Raw genomic sequence first — 16503 nt, 5'->3', positions numbered from 1 at the left:
AATTTCTCCCTGGTTGGTAAGGGAGGAGGACTGGCTCCTGACTGGAAAGGTAGTACCTTGGACAGAGCAGTGCTAGGGAAGGACAGAAGGAGTTGGGGAGCTTTGGCTAAGGAAAACCCCAGGCTTCAGGCCTTGCTACAAAGGGCTGAGTAGGTACACAGGACTGAAGGGGAAGTAGCCTAGGGACAATAGGTTGATAAGGGGAGAGAAAGCGGGCAGAGAGGCTGCTGGTAGAGGGTCCTGGGTCAGGACCTAGAATAGCAGGTGGGCCTAGGTTCCCCCTGCCTTTCTCTTGTACTACACCTGGCTGAGGAGGAGGGTGGCCTGATAAGGCTGTGGCTAGCACCTGCGACAAAGGGGTTAGACTTTGAGGCTAAAGTCGGCCACTACAGCTCGTGTAGATTGAAGACTGCTGATAACTCCAAACCCCTGGAAGGGGGTGAGACAGGAGCAGTGGGCACTGCCAGAGGGCAGCATCCTGAAGAGGATGATGCAGTGTGGGGAGCAATGCAGGTTCCCAAAGCAGCAGAGTAGACAAAGGGCAAGGCACCATGTGCAAAAGATGCTCCCTGACTGGACAGAGCTAATTCCTGGAGCAACCAGCTGGAGGTGCCAATGGTGGTGAGTCTTGACCCCCATCACAGTGTATAAACCCTCTGGGGTAAAAGGCCAAGCAATACAGAGGGGGACTTAGCGTTTCTCCCTCTGGCCCAGAGTGGGTTAAAATGGTAAGCCCTGGCATTGGCATGGGCAACACAGTAAAGAAAGGAACTTGTAAGCCCCAGCACTGGCACAGGCAAACATAAGATCTTAATTAAAGTGATTAAAAATAACAACTAAATACCTTAGATACAAAATGCTCAGACAAAAAGAGTCCCCTAAGGACAATACTCAGGCAGAGCTAAAAAGAAGCTGTCATGTGTGCAAGAGATCACTCCTTTTAAACAGATCTTGCTCTGTTAAACCAAACTCTGAGGGTTATAGGAGTTTGGGCAGTATAGTATTTTTTGTGAGTGATCTTGTGGTGATTTCACAATTTGGAATGGCCTGTGCCCATGGGAAGGGGCGATTCAGCAAGGAAAATAGGATTGGGCCCAGGCAGACAAAAGATAGATTGAAAAACAGGTTGGGAGCCCTGAGGGGCATAGTGGCAGGAGTAGGAAAAGAAGTGAGTCTAGACATGGGAAATTCAGATCCCTGGGACAATAGTTGGAATGGTAATTTAAGCTGATGAAGTATCATTTTGGGAAATAAGCAAGTGATTTAAGAAGAAAAGAGTAAGAAGTTAACTCTAGATGCTGGAGGGAATTAAGCAGTTAAACTTTGTGAAAATGATAAAAAGGAAAAGTTAGAAGAAAAATAATTCTTGGGTTTTTTGCAGCCATTGAGGAAAAGTGGGTCCTTTTTCCAAAGGAATGTCTGTAAATAATCCAAGCAAAGAAACTATCTGATTAAAATCATTTGATTATGAACAATTTAGTCAAATTTGCTAAAAGAACATGAACATTGGAACTTAACTGCCCCAAATGTATAAAGGGAATGTAATCTATGTACAAATGGAGCAGTGTAGAAGGGAAAGAAATTTCCTTTTAAGGAAAAAGTGTGTGTGTAAGTATGTACGGTTCTAAGGACCAATTGGTTTGGTATTTAATAATGCCACTAAAAATCCATTTTGACACTTTAATTCAAAGTTGCAAGACTGACAGACTTTTTTGCTGGACACAGGTGATTAGTGTTTAGCATTGGGATCTGGCATTTAATCCTTAAGAGGTAACTCAATGATTTACAAAATCTAAAATTTTTTTTTTTAATTGTGGCTGCAGCAGGACAGTCACAATCAGGAGACCAGGGAGAGATTCTGGATTTTGTTTTTTGTAACAAAATCGCAGATGAAAGCTGTTCTTAAAGAATAAGAAATTAAAGACCGTACCCCTCTGAAGCAACAGCAGGGGTGAGGTACATAAAACCAAAAGAAGCAATGTTAGAAACACTGAGCCTTAAGATGGCTCTGAATAATCAAACTGTCACTTTAATAAAGGTACTTGAAAACACTGAGAACAAAAGAAACGGTTACACCTTATGTAAAAATTAACAGGACTAATATAATGTTATAGCAGTTAAACTATAGCAGGAATGTGCATTTTCCCCAGGACATGTGCAGTGTATATTGTAGAAGGGGTAAAAGAAATGTGAAAAAATTCCATTCTACTTAATTAAAATGCTATTAGGGCTCCAAAGGGAGACACAATAGGTTGGGTTTTCCAGATTGCTGTGTTTTGAAAGTGGGAGTTGGAAGTGGAAAAAGTAATTGGAACTCCGGTGAAAGTTGATTGTGTCCCTTTTAAGACAAAGTCTCTGAGCTGCTGATGGCTTTAGATCCAAAAGCAAGCCAGAAAGCATCTGTGTTAATGCAAATTACCTAACTGATAAAGAGAGCAGCAAAAAGGAACTGCAGAAAAAAGACCTATCTGGTCAGCAAACAAATTGTCTAAATAAAAGGCATGGTATAACAAGAGTGTTACAGGTGTACTTATTAACATTCAATGTATAGTGTGTAGGATTTTTGAAAAAAATCCTTTAAGGTCATGTGGTAATGATGCTTCTCAGCTATTACCTGTAAATAAACTTAAAGCTTAACACAGCAGGAAAATTATTATAAACTTGGTCTGCTGTATAAGAAGAGAAACTGAGGTACCTGACCTCATGGAGGTAATTAAGACTAAATCAAACTCTTTGTCCCAGCTACAGGACAGCCTAATACAGAAACAAATGGAAGTGCTGGAATAATTGGAGAGGATGTAGAAAACAAATTTTCAAGGGCTGGAAAAAAGCCTTGCAGTGGGAGACTTAAACTAAATGGATTCAGCTCTTTATCAAAACAAAAATTGAGAGGTGACTTGATTATGGTGTATGAGTACCTTTTTATGGAGAGAAAATACCAGGTGCTAATGGGCTCTTTAACCTAGCAGACAAAGGCATAACAAGAACCAAAGGAAATTGAAGCAAGACGCATTCAAACTAAAAAGAAGGCACTTCACACTTATAACAGTGAGGCTGATTAACTGTTAGAACAAACTACCAACCAAAGTGGTGTGTATCCATCTCTTGAAGTTGTGACAGATTTTTGTTGCCAATCTGCCACTGCATCAGGTGATCAGGCTGACACCATAGGATCATTGTGGGGGAGATGACAAAACACACCAAGTGGCTAAATTTTAAAGCTTTATTAATAAAATAACAGCAGAGTGTGCTGGGAATGCTCCCACGTCACTCAGGGGAAGAAAGAAAGCGTTAACACCCCAAGCCCTCACACACGCACTACCCAAGACTGGCCAGACCTGGGTGTAATGTCAGAAAAGGGGGGGAGGGCAGAGAAGGGTGGACAGGAGTATTATCCTGGGCCCAGGCTGTCCAAGTCTGCTGTTGCTCTCAAAGTTGCTCCAGCTCTCAGAAGGGTTTTAAGTCCTGAGCTCCTTGGGGGTATTCCACTCAGGGACCTCTGCTCCTGGTGCTCTTTGTTCCAGTCCAAACCAGCTTGCTGTGGCCTCCTCGGTTTCCCAAAACATCCTAGCTCTGGTGACTGTTTTCCCTTCTATTGGCCTTTGCTGTCACTGTCTCATTTGTTCTCACTGCTATCTCTGCAGCTCTGCTCAACTTGGTTCTCCTCTTCTCACAGCTGGGCAGCTACTGATTTCTCATCAAGCCCATGACCTTGGGCCGGGGCCAGCATCTTATCTTCACACGGAGCTAGCTGAAGTGTTGAGTTAACCCATTCTCTGATCTTCTTCTTCTCCCCCCTCCCTCCCGGCCTCTCGTAGTCTGCAAAGGAAACTTCCACTCACATACCTTTGACCCTCCCCAAAATGCTTTGCGATGCTTGCAACAGTGTTAGCCACATACTATGCTGATCTGCCTTCTCCGGAGACTCCCAGAGGGAGGGGGCCATTGGGATGTGGCAAAGTCTTCAAATCAAAACTGGGATGCCCTTCTGGAAGATGTGCTTTAGCCAAACACTTTATTGGAGTCAGTACTGGAGTAACTGAATGAACTTGCGTGGCCTGTGATAGATAGATAGGTCAGAATAAATGATTTAATGGTCCCTTCTGTCTCCATATCAATGACTCTCAACCTTTCCAGACTACTGTACCCCTTTCAGGAGTCTGATTTGTCATCTTGTGTATTCAAAACCTACTTGCTTACAGAATCAGACATAAAAATACAAACATGTCCCAGTACACTAGTATTGAATAATTGCTCACGTTCTTATCTTTTTATCATATAATAAAATAAATCAATTGGAATATAAATATTTACTTACATTTTAATGTATAGTATATAGAGCAGTCATTGTCTTTATGAAATTTTTAGTTTGTACTGACTTCGTTAGTGTTTTTTGTTACTTATTGTAAAACTAGGCAAATATGTAGATGAGTTAATATAACCTCTGGAAGACCTCTGCGTACCCCCAAGGGCATGCATACCCCTGGTTGAGAACCACTGCCCTATATGACCTAGGGAGAGAGACTAGTTTCCGAAAAGCCACTTTATTTATCAAAGGCTAGTTTTCTACTAGACGTTATACTTAATCCTCTTTGAGAATGCATTGTAAAGACAGTCTGCATTTTGCTTCAGCTCCCAAGAATCGGGGTTATGTCTGCAATTTTGTCTCTATTAAAAAGATGGAAACAAAGCATACAATTAAATATATTTTTAAAAGCCTTTGAAATATTTTTAGTTCCCCTCCTTTGTTTACTCTTTAATTTAATATGTTTAATAGGGAATTATTCTGGTACAAAAATGAAAAGACTAAGGGAATTGCAACTCTTTCACTCGCCATACTGGTCTGTTGTGGATATACTTCATTTCTCCTGTAAAAACAAAATGTTTTGCTTCTTTTGAAGGAGTAAAAAGAAAAGGAGTACTTGTGGCACCTTAGAGACTAACAAATTTATTAGAGCATAAGCTTTCGTGAGCTACAGCTCACTTCATCGGATGCATTCGATGAAGTGAGCTGTAGCTCACGAAAGCTTATGCTCTAATAAATTTGTTAGTCTCTAAGGTGCCACAAGTACTCCTTTTCTTTTTGCGAATACAGACTAACACGGCTGCTACTCTGAAACTTTTGAAGGAGTGTGTCGCAATTTTGATAGAGGAAACATCAAAAACACATTTTGACCACCGGATGGCAGCACCTCACCATGCAGCATTCCAGTCTCAATTATACTGCTTTTGAAAGATCCATGTACTAAATCCACATATACTTGATGACTAACAGACCAGTGAAAATTGGATCTGTAACTCCTATTGACTTCAGCATAAGTCTTACCTCAATAGGGGCTAAGTGAAGACATTAGAATTGGGTGCGTAGTTGATTGTTTTATTCTTCAGGGTCAGTCAAGAACATCGCAACTCTCCTGAATTGGGAGATTTGGTCATAGAAATAGATAAGAGAAATTAGGCACTAGACCGGACGTTTCAAGGGAAAACTTGATCTGAATCTTTCTGGTATGCTACCTGTAGCACTCTTACTAGCTGCCAACAGCGTTCCTGTATTAACATTTATTATTTCTCCCTGTTTTTCAGGAAGAGGCATTGCTCTTGCCCACAAAATAGAAAACTAACACAATCATATTCTTTCAATCATTTGTTCTTCCATAAAGTATTTCCAAACTATTGCATTTGTTGTGTTTTTAAAACTGTATATAAATCAATCACTGTTATGAGTGGAATGATAATACCTAGCTCATAGGTAACACTTTTCAGTCAGTAGATCTCAAAGCACTTCACAATGTTTAATATATCACAGCATCCCAGTGAGATAGGGAAGTGCTGTCATCCTCATTTAATACATGAGAAATTGAAGCACAGAGAGGCTAAGTGATTTGCCCAATGTATAACTTTCTCCTGTTTTAACTGTAGCCAACTAAAATAAATACTACAGCACTTTATGAAAATATAATAATGCTTAGCTCTTTTCCTATTGTGACAAAATGCACCTCTGCATTCACACCATACACGCTATTTTAATAATCTTTGTACAAAATATGCCTTGTGAGGTATAATTTGAAAACTAATAACTCACTGGTCAATAACATGGTGAAATGTGTGTAGCAACATTGTATGTAAAGTTATGAAAATAAGCTGAAATTATGACTACAATGTGTTTACTGGAAAAGTTTACCAGACAACCTGATTCTCAAAGTCAAAGGACAAACTGATGCCTCTAGCCAGATGTCCTCAAAGTTGATGGGCTACAACCAGTCAAGTGACCGTTCTCTGGCAATAAAGGGAGGCAGGAACAGATTAATCTGCATTTAGCAAACAACAACATGGAATCTCTTTCACCATGGGGTTCCATGTCTCCTTCCTCACACTGGGAAGGAACTTTATCTAGAGGTAGGAAAATGCATTGCAAAGAGTGACGGGATTATAAAAATGAGGGGCAAGAACACCTCTGGGTGTCTTTCTTTCTTTCACCTAAGAAAATTAAGGCACCAGAATGTGGGAGGGGTTCTGACCTGAGAATTTGGTCAGTCCTGTTGCTGGGATCGTGTGGTAACGATTTTACCATGAGCCAAGTCTAGTTTGTTAAATTTAGTTACTAGAAAGTGTTTTATCGTCATTTCTTGTGTAACCATTTCTGACTTGAATGTCTTAGATTAAGTGAATACAAGTATATCTCTTTGCAGTTAAATAAACTTGCCCTATTTTTAAAGGTTTCAGAGTAGCAGCCGTGTTAGTCTGTATTCGCAAAAAGAAAAGGAGTACTTGTAGCACCTTAGAGACTAACAAATTTATTAGAGCATAAGCTTTCGTGAGCTACAGCTCACTTCATCGGATGCATTTGGTGGAAAAAACAGAGGAGAGATTTTTATATACACACACACACACACACAGAGAACATGAAACAATGGATTTATCATACACACTGTAAGGAGAGTGATCACTTAAGATAAGCCATCACCAACAGCAGGGGGGGGAAGGAGGAAAACCTTTCATGGTGACAAGCAGGTAGGCTAATTCCAGCAGTTAACAAGAATATCAGAGGAACAGTGGGGGGTGGGGTGGGAGGGAGAAATACCATGGGGAAATAGTTTTACTTTGTGTAATGACTCATCCATTCCCAGTCTCTATTCAAGCCTAAGTTAATTGTATCCAGTTGGCAAATTAATTCCAATTCAGCAGTCTCTTGTTGGAGTCTGTTTTTGAAGCTTTTTTGTTGAAGGATAGCCACTCTTAGGTCTGTGATCGAGTGACCAGAGAGATTGAAGTGTTCTCCAACTGGTTTTTGAATGTTATAATTCTTGACGTCTGATTTGTGTCCATTCATTCTTTTACGTAGAGACTGTCCAGTTTGGCCAATGTACATGGCAGAGGGGCATTGCTGGCACATGATGGCATATATCACATTGGTAGATGCGCAGGTGAAGGAGCCTCTGATAGTGTGGCTGATGTGATTAGGCCCTATGATGGTATCCCCTGAATAGATATGTGGACAGAGTTGGCAACGGGCTTTGTTGCAAGGATAGGTTCCAACATTCCACGCAAAGATGGACTACAAGCCATCAGGAACAGTATCCCCAATACTGTCACGGCTAACCTGGTGGCAGAACTTTGTGACTTTGTCCAGACCCATAACTATTTCACATTTGGTGACAATGTATAGCTTCAAATCAGCGGCACTGCGATGGGTACCCGCATGGCCCCACAGTATGCCAACATTTTTATGGCTGACTTAGAACAACGCTTCCTCAGCTCTCGTCCCCTAATGCCCCTACTCTACTTGCGCTACATTGATGACATCTTCATCATCTGGACCCATGGAAAAGAAGCTCTTGAGGAATTCCACCATGATTTCAACAATTTCCATCCCACCATCAACCTCAGCCTGGACCAGTCCACACAAGAGATCCACTTCCTGGACACTACGGTGCTAATAAGCAATGGTCACATAAACACCACCCTATATCGGAAACCTACTGACCGCTATTCCTACCTACATGCCTCTAGCTTTCATCCAGATCATACCACTCGATCCATTGTCTACAGCCAAGCTCTACGATATAACCGCATTTGCTCCAACCCCTCAGACAGAGACAAACACCTACAAGATCTCTATCATGCATTCCTACAACTACAGTACCCACCTGCTGAAGTGAAGAAACAGATTGACAGAGCCAGAAGAGTACCCAAAAGTCACCTACTACAGGACAGGTCCAACAAAGAAAACAACAGAACGCCACTAGCCATCACCTTCAGCCCCCAACTAAAACCTCTCCAACGCATCATCAAGGATCTACAACCTATCCTGAAGGACGAGCCATCGCTCTCTCAGATCTTGGGAGACAGACCAGTCCTTGCTTACAGACAGCCCCCCAATCTGAAGCAAATACTCACCAGCAACCACACAACAGAACCACTAACCCAGGAACCTATCCTTACAACAAAGCCCGTTGCCAACTCTGTCCACATATCTATTCAGGGGATACCATCATAGGGCCTAATCACATCAGCCACACTATCAGAGGCTCGTTCACCTGCGCATCTACCAATGTGATATATGCCATCATGTGCCAGCAATGCCCCTCTGCCATGTACATTGGCCAAACTGGACAGTCTCTACGTAAAAGAATGAATGGACACAAATCAGACGTCAAGAATTATAACATTCAAAAACCAGTTGGAGAACACTTCAATCTCTCTGGTCACTCGATCACAGACCTGAGAGTGGCTATACTTCAACAAAAAAGCTTCAAAAACAGACTCCAACGAGAGACTGCTGAATTGGAATTAATTTGCCAACTGGATACAATTAACTTAGGCTTGAATAGAGACTGGGAATGGATGAGTCATTACACAAAGTAAAACTATTTCCCCATGGTATTTCTCCCTCCCACCCCACCCCCCACTGTTCCTCTGATATTCTTGTTAACTGCTGGAATTAGCCTACCTGCTTGTCACCATGAAAGGTTTTCCTCCTTCCCCCCCCCTGCTGTTGGTGATGGCTTATCTTAAGTGATCACTCTCCTTACAGTGTGTATGATAAACCCATTGTTTCATGTTCTCTGTGTGTGTGTGTATATAAATCTCTCCTGTTTTTTTCCACCAAATGCATCCGATGAAGTGAGCTGTAGCTCACGAAAGCTTATGCTCTAATAAATTTGTTAGTCTCTAAGGTGCCACAAGTACTCCTTTTCTTTTTGCGAATACAGACTAACACGGCTGCTACTCTGAAACCGGAAGCTAGTGTGTGGCTGGTGTTTTGCTGACAGGCTGCTGAGGCAGAGTTGCTGGAGCAGGGCTATAGCTGTACACGGACACTCAAGGTGCAACTTGCATGCTGGTAGGCTGTTTGTGAGTGGCCCAGTTTGGAAGCTACCACAGCAAAGCGCTGTGAGGCACCCAAGCTTGAAGGACAGGTGTAATACAACCCCTCATTGGTCTGGATTACATCTGGGAATCTGACAACCATAACTCTCAATGTTTTCAGCAATTCATGACACCCCAGTGAACACATCTGTATCATCCACATTTTTCATGGCTGTGGCACCAGATTCTCTCCTGTAGCAAGATACTCTTGACACGGGGGGGCCATCAGGCAGCTGATAAGACTCTTGGATTCTCAAGTTCCTTCAGCTCTGACATAACTAAATAACTTAGGTTTCAGAGTAGCAGCCGTGTTAGTCTGTATTTGCAAAAAGAAAAGGAGTACTTGTGGCACCTTAGACTAACAAATTTATTTGAGCACAAGCTTTCATGAGCTACAGCTCACTTCATCAGATGCAGCTGTAGCTCATGAAAGCTTATGCTCAAATAAATTTGTTAGTCTCTAAGGTGCCACAAGTACTCCTTCTCTTTTTGTAAATAACTTAGGACACTTGCCTATGATTCCTATGGGAGCATGTGACAGCTAAGAGTTATCATTGAACTCCCCCTCCTTCCCTGTCAAGCTTCCTCTGCCCCCTACACACTGTGTTCCCGTGTACTGGAGGTTACAGGTTGGCATACAGGCCAGCTCTACCGGCTTTACACCCAGTTTACACTGGGGCAGCTGGCCAGCTGCAGCCAGATTGCATCTCCTTTGCATTGTTTGACTGACTCACAAGGGTCAGAACTGGTGCTGAGAATGCCTTTGCAACCTATGACAGAGAGCTGATGTATCTTGCAAAAGATCAAACAGAAAATCGGTAGCAGAGCTGGAATCAGATCTCAGAACTTTAATGCTCTCAACCTTAACTTAACTCCTGTAAACTATTCGGCTTTGCTAAACATAGACCTAGAGATCAGGGGTTCTCAAATCTTTCCCTGGTGTGAGCCACATCTTAAAAGTATTTTCCCCTCCCTTTTGTGACTGCATAATGGCCCTGTGGCAGCTAAAGCAAATTATTTGTGTGGAAAATAACATTAGGGATAGTACTTGTATATTTTAGCTGCAGTAAGTGTGTTTGTTCCTCTTTTAAAAAGTTGATCATACTGTCTCCTTTTGCTCTCTCCTTAGTCTCTGGAAACAGAAAGAGCCAGCAACCTGACCAGACAGCTCTTCAGAGACTGCTAGCAACTGCTCTGTGGACCACAGGTTGGGAATCAGTATTATAGATACTCTATGTAAATGTTAAACAACTAATAGCTGGAAGCTGGATTTTTAGTGAGAAGCAACTGAACAGAGGGCGAAAAACAGGAAATAAATGCTATTTAGGGACCGAGGCGGATTAAGGGCTTGTGGGGCCAGAGCAAGTGGGGGCCCTTTTCCATCCCTTCCACCTGCAGTCTCCCCGCTCTGCCCTCCCCGTCAGAAGCACCCAGCAGGTGGAGTGGGGCTGGGGCAAGCCCCTGTGCCCCAGCCCTGCTCCCTGACAGGAGCACTGAGTGGAGCAGATTGGGGTATAAGGGTGCCTCAATTGGCCAGGGCTCCTGAGCATGGGCCCTGTTGGCCCAGTGGCTAATCCACCACTGCTTAGAGAATTTAAGTTAACCTAAGCTTCATGCTTGACCTGGCTCACAGAAGAGTTCTCTTTTTTTCATTCTGGTTTAAGGACAGGGATGAAATCTGACTTGGTGCAGCTCCAGAAAGACAGTCTTAACTCTTTCTTCTGAGATTAACTAGGAGATTGTCTAAACTGGCAAATTTAACCATGCTAGATATGACTGGGTTAAAACAACATGATTTTACCTAACACACGGTCTCTACAGAATTCTATTCTAACTGCGTCCTCATCTGCTGTGGGTCAGCGCCCTGTTTGTAGCACAGCACTGCGAATCTTCTGAGGAGCTGTCCTGGAGTACCACAGGTGTGGATGGCAAGGCTGCTTACCGTGCCTAGCGCCAAACATGAACTCCTCCATGCTACATTGCATTTTGGGGGAAAGACCAATAAATCCACCGTTAAAACCATGGGCTGCGGGTACAATAGGCAAGGGAAGACATTACGTCCTGAAGCACAGCTGTCCCTGCCACCAGGGCCATGGTTCCCTCCCCTCCCCTCCCCTCCCCTCCCACGACTTGCTGCTACTACCTAGAGTCTTCCTCCCCTCCACCTCATTCCCCCCTCAGAAGTCCCCGCAGCTGCGTCTCTCCTCACAGCCCCCTGCACAGGGTGTGTGTGTGTGTGTGTGTGTGTGTGTGTGTGTGTGTGTGTGAGAGGATGTGAGCAGCAGACTGCGGTGGGGGGCAGAGTGAGGAGGCCATATTGGGATCCCAAGTAACTGCAGGTTCCAGAGTAGCAGCCGTGTTAGTCTGTATTCGCAAAAAGAAAAGGAGTACTTGTAGCACCTTAGAGACTAACAAATTTGTTAGAGTATAAGCTTTCGTGAGCTATAGCTCACTTCATTCTCTGTACTCAGAAGAGGGAACTACTGACCGGGCTTGAGGAGGAGCTGACATAGCCCGTGAGTTTATTTCTTGATCTAGTCATTTTATTCAAACCCCGTTTAAGTAAAGGAGTCTGGCAGGGAAGGCTGGGTAAGAATGGTGATTAAACTCCTGCCTTAATGCAGGCTGTCAATGATGCACACTTTTTCAAAAGGAAAGATGAGGCTTCAGGCTGGCACAGGTAGCCTGGGTTTCATCCCCCCCCCCGCCACCTCCCCCGCCCAGCGTACACCGAACTCCCTGCCATGCAGAGGAGAGTCTATCTGGCAATTGAGCGATACCTGTTGCCTGTTCAGTTCCTTTGGGGAGTGTTATTAGTACGTTAAGGTGAATAGGGGAGAGGGTGTCGGGGAGGGTGAGGAGGAGAGCGGTGAGCCAGCTGCACAGGGAAAGGGTCTGGCGAGGAGGCGAGCAGCAGGTGGGCGGGGGAGGAGGTGAGCGGAGGGGGAAGAGATGAGTGTGGAGTCAGCAGCGGGGTCTGGGGCAGAGCAGGAGTGGCTGTGGGCGGAAGAGGCAGAACCAGGAGCTTGCCTCCCCCCAGGGGAAGTTTCACCCACCGCCCATGGTTATAGAGGCTATTTGGTCTTGGACACGCTGATCTGGTGGTGGTGGTGTTCAATAGCTGTTAAATAGAGCACGTCAGGTTCTTCCTCTTTTTAAATGAAAGTGTCCGGTCAGTTTGTTACAACATAATAATTTAGTACATCGTTCTGTACTTTATACAGTGTACTGTGTTAACAGCATATTACTGTAAACAAACTTAGTAACTATCCCTGAAAAGCATTCAAGATTTTCCTGGGAGATTCTCTACAACATATATTGTATAGTACAATGTAACTTCAGTCATACATTTAAATAATATATATCAGTGCAGTTGCTCACTTATGGACTTGTTAGCCACATTTTATTCCTTTATAAGCACACATTAAAGAACCAGGAAAGACAGCTTGTATACTGTGAGGCATTAGGCCAAGAGCTGTCTTCATTCACATAAGAAGTGAAGGTATTCGCTATTCCCAGACTGTCTGCAGTGCTTTAAATTGGTGTTTGATGTATTTACAAACATTGTGTATGTCTTAAGTTCTAGTGCAAGAACACTTAATAGAAAAAATATTAAGCATGTGTAACTATTTGATACAAAATTATTTTAAGTTAAAATGCTCTGGTTACAGTATAGGTTTCAGAGTGGTAGCCATGTTAATCTGTATCAGCAAAAAAAACAAGGAGTACTTGTGGCACCTTAGAGACTAACAAATATATTTGGGCATAAGCTTTCATCAGCTTTTCACACTCCTCGGTTGTTTTGGGTTACAGTATGGTTACTCAGAGTTCCAGACCTGTGGAGTCTGAAGACTAGCTGAAAGCCAGCACCTACACCTCTCAGCAGCAGTCACACATAAAATAAAAAAAACCCAGGTTTTGGCTGCTGCTGTTCCCATCAAAATGGACAATGCTTTAAAATAATAACAGCTTTTCTTGCCCTTCCTCCCCCACTCCCTAAAATTGGAGGCAGTCATTATTTTAAAGCACTTTGCCTGATTAGATATCTTGTCTACATCAAAACAGCAGCCAGGAGCTGTACAGATTCTTGCAGAGGACTGTGGAAGACTTCTCTAGATTTCAACTGCTAGATCGGGGTGGCCAACCTGTGGCTCTGGAGCCACATGTAGCTCTTCAGAAGTTAATATGCGGCTCCTTGTATAGGCACCAACTCTGGGGCTGGAGCTAAGGGCCAACTTTCCAATGTGCCAGGGGGTGCTCGCTGCTCAACCCCTGGCTCTGCCACAGGCCCTGCCCCCTCTCCACCCCTTCCCAACCCCTCCTCTGAGACTGCCATGCCCTCGCTCCTCCCCCCACCAGAGCCTCCTACATGCCACGAGACAGCTGATCAGGAGGTGCGGGGAGGGAGGGGGAGGCGCTGATCCGTAGAGCTGCCAGTGGGTGGGAGGCCCTGGGAGCTGGGCGGAGTGGTGGTGGTATGGAGCTGATGGGGGGCTGCTGACGTATTACCGTGGCTCTTTGACAAGGTACGTTAGTAAATTCTGGCTCCTTCTCAGGCTCAGGTTGGCCACCCCTGTGCTAGAAGCTGGGCATTGATGACAGGGGATGGATCACTGAATAAATTGCCCTGTTCTGTTCATTCCCTCTGAAGCACCTGGCATCGGCCACTGCCAGAAGACAGGATACTGGGCTAGATGGACTATTGGTCTCACCCAATAGGGCCTTCTTATGTTGCCTTGTGACTGTTGGCTTAGTACTGCGAGTGCCAGTCTTCAAACAGCACCTATTGCCTGTCCAGCAATGCTTTCCTTAAAGAGCCATTCCTAAGTAATATAAACCCAGACTTAGGTTTTGTTCAACAAAATAAAGGGGAAGGAGAGAGGAAGTCTTGTTCACAGGATGTAATATTAATAGAAATGTTTTAATTTAAAACCCTGTTTTTATAGACTTAAACATTGCTCTAAAGTGTTTGCAACCCATGCTTTATCTTTATAGCATTGTGTAGTCTATTAGAACCAGTGAAATTGACAACAGACCAAAAAGTAAAATGTATTAGCTTTTCATTTTCTTCCTGAGATTTAAATAGCATAAAAGGTGAAAATCAAGCTCTTAAAATTAATTCAATCAAAAACAAGGAATCTAAGGTGATTTAAATAACATGGCCAAGGGCCTTTGTTTTCAAACACAAATATCAACCTGCCAGTGTCTCTTTAACTGTACATAAACAGCTACCTAAGAGAAAATACTCCTTTTCTTTTTGCGGATACAGACTAACACAACTGCTACTCTGAAACCTAAGAGCAAATGGCATTCCTGCCCTACCATCACTTTTCTGTTTTGCAAGGCATAATGATTGGACTCATCTGAGAGAATGCAAATTAACTAACCCACTCCAGTACCTCTGGCTAGCTCAGAATGCTGCAATATCAGGAGGTTTGCTAGTCCCTTAGCTGCACCATACATAATTCACTCTCTGCAGCCCCCTCCCCAGACACACTCAGCTTGTTCCTCTTTGTGCTTCCAGTAGCATCTGCCCTTGCTTTGGCAGTGCAAATCCACAATGCCAGCTGAAGGTCCAGGAAAAGACTGCAGATAGAAGAGGGCAGCCAAAGGCAGAAGCAGGGAGAGAGAGATGCACAGTAAGTGAAGCTCTAGACCAGTGATACTTCAGGGGCCCAAGTTACAAGGGGCTCTTTAATGTGTCTCCTGCAGCACATGATATTAAAACACTGTATGATTTAGTTATTAACCAGTCAGGATGCTTTTACTATGTTACTAACCAGAATAATACTTGGTCAGTCATTTTGCGGGGTGTGTGTGTGTGTATGTGTGTATATATAAAATTTCCTGTCATACTATTTAAAGATGAATATATCCTGCTATAGTAAATGACACAATTAATTCTTACTACTGGGGCTCGTTTGGGTGATCACGAAAGCTTATGCTCTAATAAATTTGTTAGTCTCTAAGGTGCCCCAAGTACTCTTTTTTTTCTTTTTACTAATTCTCTGAGTAGCTCTGCCCTAGGGCAAGGCAGAGGCTTGAAGCCAGAGAACTGGGAGCAGGGCTAGTGTGGAAGGCAGGAAGGGGGGGTCAGAGACGGGGCGAAGGGAGGCGACTGGGAGGAGAGGGGAGGCTGCTGCTGATGAGGGGACTGGAGGAGGGGGAATGGAAGGGGTGCAGGGGGAGGCCCAGGGAAAGGAGGCGGGGCCTGGCCTCGCAGGGATGAGGGCGAAGGGGGAGGTGCGAGGGGAAAGGGGGGGAGCTCGTCACGCTGGCTGCAGCTCCCCTATAAAGCCTGGAGCCGGGTCTCTCCTCCAGCCCGCCCGCCCGCCCGCCCGCCGGCCTGTAGGGAGAGCAGCGGCAGCAGTAGGAGCAGCAGCGGGACCGGGATCAGGAGCGGACGGGACATGGGGACGGCGCTGGTGGCGCGGCTCGGGCTGGGGCTCCTGCTCCTGGCGCTTCTCTTCCCCCCCCAGGTGAGCCAGGGCTCCGGGGTGACCCAGCTCCCTCAGGACCCCGCCAGGGGATCAGGACCCCACTCCTCTGGTGCCTCTAGAAGGGGGGATCCCCGGAGCCTCCATCCCGCACCCCCAACTCCTGCCCCCGGGGAAGGGACGCCCGGCCGCCTCCAGAGGAAGCCCAGTCTCTGGGCCCCCGCAGTGGGGGCTTCAGAGGTAATGCCCATCCCGCCCCCACCCGCTGCAGGGTGTGATCCCGGCTGAGGTGCAGGGGAGCAGGGTAATGCGGAGCCGCGGCTGCGGCGAGCGCTCTGCGGGCTGCGCCCTGCCAGGGCTGGGCACCGCCGGGGGCCCCGCTCTCCATGTGCAATGCGGAGACGCTGGATCGGGTGCAATTTTTTGCTCCGTGATTTTCGCCGCCTCCCTTCACCCCCCGCCCTCCATGGCGGGCAAGCGACACGACAGGATCTAGCCCCGGCTGGCCAGGAGTCCTGCCCGTGTGCGTGCGGGAGGGTCGGCGTGGGGGTATTTCATGCTCCGATTTGCACAGCCTTCCGAAGGCAGGGTGAGCTTTGTGTGTTGTTTGGCGAGAGGGTGGCTCAGCCCAGCATCTCCCTGAGTGACTGCGATCCAACAGCGCGTATGTCTTTCCCTTTTCAAAAACAAAACAAAA

The 16503-nt window shown here is 45.1% G+C and overlaps 1 long non-coding RNA gene across 1 annotated transcript; it reads left to right on the top strand.

Moving 5' to 3' along the window:
- On the top strand, positions 1–15008 carry LOC119853335. Its single transcript, XR_005292044.2, has 3 exons — positions 1–621; positions 10499–10576; positions 14894–15008. It is a non-coding gene; the product is annotated as an uncharacterized LOC119853335 (long non-coding RNA).
- The last annotated feature ends 1495 nt before the right edge of the window (positions 15009–16503 follow it).

The sequence above is a fragment of the Dermochelys coriacea genome, chromosome 3 (genome assembly GCF_009764565.3).
Source record: "Dermochelys coriacea isolate rDerCor1 chromosome 3, rDerCor1.pri.v4, whole genome shotgun sequence".
NCBI lineage: Eukaryota > Metazoa > Chordata > Testudines > Dermochelyidae > Dermochelys > Dermochelys coriacea.
Note: the sequence above shows the minus strand (reverse complement) of the source record. Positions and strands in the feature narration are given on the sequence as shown.